The sequence below is a fragment of the Habropoda laboriosa genome, unplaced genomic scaffold, assembly GCF_001263275.1.
Source record: "Habropoda laboriosa isolate 0110345459 unplaced genomic scaffold, ASM126327v1 scaffold78, whole genome shotgun sequence".
NCBI classification, from domain to species: domain Eukaryota; kingdom Metazoa; phylum Arthropoda; class Insecta; order Hymenoptera; family Apidae; genus Habropoda; species Habropoda laboriosa.
Window position 1 is genome coordinate 551,918 of NW_017100180.1, and position 8,790 is coordinate 560,707.

General features: G+C 34.4%; 1 protein-coding gene across 1 annotated transcript in view; it reads left to right on the forward strand.

Annotated features, from left to right (window-relative positions):
- LOC108579015 overlaps window positions 1–8,790 on the forward strand; it is a 52,206-nt gene that overhangs the window by 366 nt on the left and 43,050 nt on the right. The gene's annotated exons all lie outside the window — the stretch shown is intronic.

Consider the following 8,790-nt stretch of genomic DNA (forward strand, 5'->3'; position numbering starts at 1 on the left):
AAAGGGTGAAGTATATAAAGGATTTTGTAGGGTCATTGTTGTGAGTATCTGGTGTTTATCGTTTAGAAATTCTTCATGTGTGATGTCGAGCAGTTTGTTTTGTGGAAAATTGTCGTCGTCTGCAGACAACATCTGTGTTTGTCGTTTAGAAGCGTCCTACCGAACAAGGAAAAAGTTGAATTTTTGAGAGGTTATTTTTATTGCTTACATTGTACGTCGCATTCGTCATGCGAGAACATTTAGGAAATGTTTTCAAATTCGACTGGCCTTTGTGTCGATTTGCAAGCGTTACTTAATTTACTTATAGTCGAAGAATACGTGGACCATTGACCTTTAAATGTCCGTACGTTGGAGAACAGTCTAAAATGTTCTTTCGTCATTGTGGCATGAATAATTGACGATAAACATCGACATTAACGAAGAGAAAATGAAATATCGAAGTTGAATTTTACGTCAGTATATATAATTACATAATATTTATTTTAAAACATGGGAGAAATGAGAAACCTCGTTAATTATTCAACAAACTTTTCTTGCAAATGTTAATACACGCTCGATGTTTTCATTTAGATTAGTCATTTTATTAAAAAAATGTCTGTAACTTTTAACGAACAATTTTTCCTTCTAAATCTCTTAAATACGATAGCATAACACGCAGGAATCTCAAATTTTAGCGTAGAGGTGATAAGTAAACTCTTTTATTGGTCATTTTGCATGCATTCCTTCAATGCGGAGAAACGCGGCCACTTGTTTCACTGGTACCTTTTTGTCTTTCGCAGCAATCACGTGGCTTGGTAAAATTCTTCGTAATATAACACAGTGCAAAAAAAATGTTATAAAACAACTTACAGCTATATATATATTTATTTATTTTCCTTGAAATAATTAAAAATAATATGGAAGGATATGACTATCTAATGTAAAACAGAATCGTAATTAAGTTATTTCTTTTTCTCCTTTCGTACGTAACAAGCAAATGGAAAGATATTATAAATTAAATATTAACTAGTATACATCGAAAATAATGTTATTCAATACGGATCGTAATTTTTTCCAAACTAACGTTAGTGATAGAATGCAGTATTTTTGTAAAATATACATTTTTTTTATTTTTACGTTAGACTTCTGCATTGGTTTAATAGATTATGGAAAATTTGTTCATTTATTAGCACTTTGTTTCACGCGATAGAGCAGCAAAATATTAAATCCTGCGCTAACCAGAAAGGAAAATTGAAGCATTTGCGGATTTTTGATGTCTCTTATTTTTTTTTTTTTTTTTTTTCACTAGATTGCAGATAATGATCACGTGTAGTATTACGTGAGTACAAACGAAGAAACCCTCGCTGAAGTTGTTAATTCATCGATCTTGTGCCGGGACTTACAAATGTTATTTTCTTCGATGCTATCTGAATTTTTAATACAAAATGGAGGATACCAGCGCGAAACGTAATTGTTGTAATTCAGCTGTATTACCGCTCGTACCGATGTTTCAAAACAACGACGTAGTGTTTTGTAAGATTAAGTAAGATCTGTCGCAAATTACATAATCCCCAAGAAATTATCAAATTCTTCAGTAATAAGTCAATCTACCTTAAATGTATTCCATTTCAGACTACAGAATGACTTTTAAGTCTGTAATATGCTTCCTAGCGTGTACATACATGCAACAGGTATTTTCGTTACTGACGTAAATGCAACATTGTATAACATTACTTTTCGTCTGAAGGCAGAATAGCGGAAAGTTTTTTCATTAGACATGTGAAAATTTATTCTGTACATGTTTACTCTGTGTATATGTTTTAAATTTATATTTAATTCTAATAAATTTTATTTAGTTTTAACGTTAAAGGGACAGCTACAACTTAGTTTTTTAACCAAGTAAAATTTTCAAGCAAAAGAAGATACTTGAAATTTATCAAGCAAGAATATATCAGAAAATGAATCTTGTAATATTAAAAAAAAAAAAAAGAAGATAGTAAAAGAATCGTAATACTATTTCATACGTTAAATCTTTCTCGCGCCGTTCAATTAAAACAGCTTAACGTGTGTTCTCTCTTTGGAGAATGCACCGATCCAGTAATCGTAAAAGGAATAAGGGGTTAACGGGTTAAAACAAATTACCGCATTTAAGCATCACTGACGTAGTGTGAGAATCAGCATTAGAATCCACGATGAAGATTAATCGAGGTCGTCTCTAGGTTTTCCAACCTATCATTGCTACAATTTTAAATTCGTTCGAAATCTTCGACGAATTCGTTGCAAAAGAAGAAAAAAAAGTAGTCGACACTTCGAAAGATCATTATGCGAGTAACAAGTAGCAATATTCGCGGTACTTTAACATCGAACATCTCACTCGTTCCTCTTTGCAATTTATCGGTTCGTACTTCCGTGCAATTTGAATGTTTAAAATCTTCGTGATTGAACCGCTATATCTCTCTCTCTCTCTCTCGAGTATTTTGCGTTGGACAGTTTTAGAAGGTCGAAGAACTGTTATACCTTCGGTTAACAGTTTCCCATGGCACATTCAGAGCAGTTCGGATTCGTTCGATTTGTTTCGTTCTTCTAGAGCATAACTAACAAAATACCTCTCGCGATCGGTTTCCATGAATCGCACGCAAGTCAGAACTGGGGAGGCTTTGACTCCACAGTATCCAGTAAGTCCAGTTTGAGTAAGCATCCTGACTTCAAGTGGATTGACCTCCGCCGTCAGGATTCGTGATAGGAATAAATTCCCCGGTTGAAGTCTATACTATGTATTCCGGCTTCAACCACACACACACACACACCGGATCATTCCTTTCAATTTTTTTCATACGATTCCGTCGCGCGGTTCAACTGGAATAACGTGTGAGCGATTTAACTTAACCCTCTTCGGCTACGAATTTTTCGTGGCTTGTTTGGATAAACGTATACACGATTCTTCGATGGTCACTCACAGCGGAGTCGCGCGTGTTCATCCTGCGAGTAATAGCGCGTATAGTTGGAGGAAGCGATATACAGTAGATCCACGATTGTAAATGGAATACAGTAGAAGAAGAAGTGTGGACTTTAGTGTGATAAATGGGAGATCTTATGCGGACAGGTAGTCCTTTGCACTCGAGTTGCGACTGAAAAGCGACATTATTGTTTACCACTTGGTACATAATTAATCGAGGCTCTCTTAGAGCTGAGATTTTATAGTACACGAGGTCTATTGGCCTCCCGTAAATGTCTAAACAGTGCACATATAAAATAAAAATACATTAAATATTGAAATAAAATAGATGTATTAGTTAATAAATGTATAGTTTGTTTGGGTGTTAAGTTTAAAAAATTTGACCAACTTTTTAGCAAACGAGCTCTAAATATCCATACTTTAGCACAAGCAAATAGTTAGGTTATCCTATAAATTCGTGCCGAAAGCGAAAACGCAGATAAATTTTTGAAATATACTGCAATGGAAAATTCAATTTCGAGTTGGCAATTTTCGAGCTTCTCATCTTCCTCGATTATGTGTATCTTGAAGGTTGATTGATTTTATCACCTCGCTAATATCGTTTCCACTGACTATACGCAGAAACTAGAATAAACGATTTTTATTCTTAATCGTTTTGAAAGAGGGTAAGTTTGTTTGACAATTTTTCAAGTTAAACATTGGAACAATTGACGATGTTAAAGAAGTGATATTTTTTTGAAAATAACAGTGTAAGAAATGCGAGAAGAAGAAGGAATAAGAATGAAAATTGATCGGTGTTTCATGGAAATGAATGTGAGGCTGGTGACTTTCTCACCAATTTCTGAAGTCCCAGTAAGAAGTGCATGACACTGAACTGGTATTCTTAAAGAATACCGCACATTAGTATTCTGGAAGAGTGTCCGTATGTAAATTGTAGTCGATGTTATAAATAGTCTTTAGATAAACAAACTGACCCGAAAAAATAACAAACACGAGATAAAACTCTTAAGGAATTATGATGAATCATTCTGAATTGTAATGACATCATTCCTAGTAATTTTTAGTGACACATTTAGATAGTTACACCGCGTCGAAAATAATTGAAAACTTTCAACGATGAACAGTTATCCAGAAAACTAAGTTTAACAGTATCCTCAGAAATATAGAAATTAATTTAACAATATTCTCAAAAATATAGAAATAAATTTAACAATATTCTCAAAAATATAGAAATTAATTTGGCAAAATTGGAAAAAACCAATCGAAAGGTTGACATATTTATAGAAAGAAATTTTTTCATAAAAGAAAATTTTAAATTACAGAAAATGTTTGTAACGAGTAGAAGAATTTCTTTCATTTTTTATATTTTATTCGTTAAAATATTAATAAAACTAACTAAAACTAACTTTTATTTATGAAACAATATCGAGTAGTCTAGAAGATTGCGGAATAATTTTATCGCAGTTTCGTGTTGTTTCGCTTTACTGTATCCGCATGAACAAATCTAACGAGTCTAAGAGACAAACGATTTTCGGTGAGAATGAGTTACAGTGATCGGCTGAGCTGGCAGAACCGATCCGCTTGAACGGGAAAAATTATGCACAGCAATGTTCTTTTCCTATTTATTGGATCGGAACGTTTTACCGCTTGAAGTTGTTCAAGCGAAAGGAAAACAATCTTTCATTTCACGTATATGCTTGATGTGCCCCTTTTTTTCTTCTTAAAATTAAACTTATCCGCGATAGAAATTCAAAATTGTATAAATGATCAAATATTTGTTGCTCGTATGATGGATACACGCCTACAAATAGAAGACCAAGAGAGAAAGCTTTACTTTCGTTTATGTTTCACTGTTTGATCTATTTAAGGAAATATGTATCTAATTAATTTTTTTTAATATAATTGTTATTAAATGCAACCAGGTAGTTAGAAAATGTAATTGCACTTCTTCCGGTGGAAATACCTGAATAATATAACTTTTTTGCTTATGTTAGTTCACTTAGAGGTTATTGTACGCATCGTTTAAAGCGTGCACGTTTTTAATAAGTATTTCAGTAAACTTTCGTTTTCAAACACGTTGGAATAATTCGATTAATTTCTAATTTTAGATAAAATGCGAAACAATTAATTCAATATACTTTCCAGGATAATTTATTATGCTGAATAATTAACATTTTTCTTGACGATACTTTGTTATTTTGTAAAATCGAGCAATTTTTGCCTTTCAAATTTTTCTAACTCGCAAAGAAAAAAACAGATAAACATATGCAATGGAAAAAGATTAACGAGAGTTGGAAAAATATTTAATAAAATGTGCCTCTTAAAATAACGTGGCCGAGATTACTGTTTGTCAAGGAAGATAAGACTAATCAGAAAGTTATATGTGAAAAGTTATAACGATTTTTTTAACAATCGAACGATAAAGTTCAAGATGAGTAACCATCAGTTGCATCATTCTTATCCTTTGATTCCTCTTGCTCCCGACCGCAGAAACTGGAGATGAAGGAAATACGATTTTAGTCAAAAATTATAGGGGATAGACTTGCGAAACGTTAGACGCCTGTGGTAAACGAATAGAGAAATACTTCACCGAGAAAATTATTTTCCCTAAAACTTGTTTTCCTGTAAATTTCAAATTGGAAATTTCCTCTCGGTGGTTCGTTAACCCTTTCCTTCCTAGTTGCCGCCTATAGGCGTTTTGAATATTTTCGCGCGCTGCGCTCTTGCCGCCTATAGGCGTTTTGAATATTTCGCGCGCTGCGCTCTTGCCGCCTATAGGCGTTTTGAATATTTTCGCGCGCTGTATCCTTCGTGCCCTTTGGCACGCTTGCATCTTAATTTAATCATTAATTTTCGTCCTTTGCGCATTTCCACCTTAATGTTCGTCCTTTGCGCGCTTCCATCTTAATTTAATCCTTAATTTTCGTCCTTTGCGCGCTTCCATCTTAATTTAATCCTTAATTTTCGTCCTTTGCGCACTTGCACCTTAATAAAAGAAATTTAGAAACGATAAATTTCAAATTTTAATTTTTAAATTTCAAGAAATTTAAAAACGTCGAAACGAAAGATTTTGCGGCCACGCGCGTTTCGTACTAAAATCTGTCGCCTGCGAAAGGGTTAGAATACCGAAAGTGGACCGAAAAGTGTTTAAAAAGAAGAAGGAACAATTTGAATTTGCATATAATGTCGGTTGATGTTTGCAGAGAGATAAAAAGGGACGAAACTGTTCACATAAAGTTGTCGCGGATCGTGCAGGGCAGATGCGTGCGCGATAATTGATTTCACACGGAAATGTGCGAAGATGTTAAAAAGCGTGCCGTTAACTTGCTGCGAGCGGCGTGACGTTAACTCAATAGGATTTGACGTACGGAACAATGAGAACGCGAGACAATCGTGAAAGCATGGCGGTAAAATTCCCTCTGATTGTTTTCGTAGAAAGTAAACACAGTGGGAAGAAGATTCGAATTCTGGCGAGAGTTGTGGCCGCGCTCTTTCTCGTGTCTCGAGAGGTGTACGCCACGAAAGGAATGTGAAAAAAACCGAATTCAGTATAATTACGCGTCCAAATTGCGGTGAAAAAAGATAAGAAAGAAAGGAACCGAATCTCTTTGCCCGGAAACGTGAACATACGACAAACACTCGAAAAATCGTCTCTATGGTAATTTCCCTTGGTTCCTTTTGTTGCTTTTACGTCGCTTGATTTCTTTTCTCTTTCACTTTTTTTTTTTTTTTTTTTCACCAACAGAACGTCTCGCACTGTGAAGTGTTTGTATGAAAAAAGTTGGCCAAAATTATTTTACTATGAAACGTAATTATTTCATAGAATTTTATAGGAAAATTCGTAGAAGAATGAAAAATTCAGGAATAAACCGATTTCTATGCATGATTTATTTTATTATGAAATTTTCATATGAAAACTCTCAATTTCTGGGAGTTTCATATGTAAGCAAGAAAAACAAGAATTCGCCATGAATTTTCAAATAATCTTTATAATTTGTCCTAAAGGGACATTCGGTAAATCGTTAAAGGAGGTTTTGTGAAAGTATCTGTACAAAAATTTTTAAGTATAGCGTTTTACACTTATCATAATATTGTAGAAATATCGGATTGCAGACAGACTTTGCTCACAGAAAATCGAAAACTACAACGATTATATTTTTTTAATAATAACAGAAAAAAAGAAACAAAAATCCTCTTTATAGTCTTCTTCTTCTGCCGAAATTCCGACGTCACAAGAATGGCCGTCACGATGCTTCATTTTAATAAAATTATAAGAAAAAAAAATCACTTTTTTAGGTTTTCGATTAAGTTTAAAAATTTCAATTTCGCTCAGCTTTTTAAATAAAATAGAATATTTTTGCGATTGAGAGAAACTTCAGAATTCTCGCTTCTTAAGTGAATTGATACTTCTTTGCAGAAGTTTATAGAGGATAAAATTCGGTTCTATACTTGACGACGTGGTGCACAGGCCCGAATGGAATTGCAGTAAACGGTGATTATCGTTTAAAGGCCGACGAAACAGGTTTTCTAGAGTCACGAGTATCGGATATATCATGCGAGTACGCGAAAAAAATTACCGTCTGTCTGGCTACTTTCAGAAGCTGGTCACGTGGAAGAGTTGACCCCGAAACATTATTATCATTGGTTGGATCAAAAACTGTTTTGAAGCAGAAATTGCTTAATTCGAGGCGAAAAAGAAAAAAAAAAAAAGAAAAATAAAGAAACGAATGGAAATAGATACATCTGACCGTTTTCGCGAACTCTATTTTTCAAACGTGGTCGTTGGGAAGAGAAGAAAAAAGATTCGAATATTATATGAACGAGCGCAAGATTCATTTCCACGTGAAAGTGAACTTCGTTTTCTCCAGTTTCACACATGCCTTCAATTCTTATTTAACCGTGGAAAAAGTGCATTATTAACATTTCGTATTTAACGCTTCGATCTTTGCCACCTGTAACAACGTGTCTTTTTCTTTTTTTTTTATCGCGAGAAGATGATATGTTTTAGAATGTCGTCGCGAAAGAATCGAGATTGATCGAATTTGAGTTAGAATAAAATTTCACGGCGGCAAACTATCGAGTTCCTGGAGAGGAAAGACCGGCGACATAATTGCGTAACGCGAAACCTAGTAACCTTTTGTGATTCGATGCACCGTTGTGTGGAGAACAGATAATACCTGTGTATGTGCTTTGCAGCACGATAGTAGCAAACCGTCCTGTTAAAGTCGTTTGTTCGATGAACAAGTCACGCCGAGAGAACTGTTGTGCGTGATGAACATGACGAATCGTGCCTCCTATTGCGAAAAGCCTTTTTCGGCTGATCATGTGAAACGTCTGTCGAAGATGTGTTCAATTCGCTGAATAGAAAAACGAGGAAAATACGTGCACGTAGTGTTAGGAGCGTTCTGAATAGAATAGAAGCTTCTGAAAGATGAAATCATCAACGTAACAGTGTTTCAAGCAAAATTGAGATAAATTGTAGAGGATCTTCTGTTTAATTGTGAGACTGTCATATTTGTAGAAATTTGTTTCGAGAGAAAGTGGATTCGTGGATTTTTATTCTTTTATATCTTCTTCGTGAATGGAGAACTAAGGCAAATCCCTGCACACGTAGTGTCATGAGCAGAGATTTGAAACTGAAGCTTTTGAAATGTGAAATTATCGACGTAATAAAAAATAGACTACTGAATAGTATCAAAATTGAAACGAGTAGCAGAAGATCTTATTAATTGTAAAATTGTAATTTTTTTACAAGTTTCTTTCGAGATGAAGTGGACTGATGGATTTATACGAAAAATAAGGAAAATTGAATGGAAGCTTCTGGATAGCATGTAGGCTACTGAATAGTATAGAAA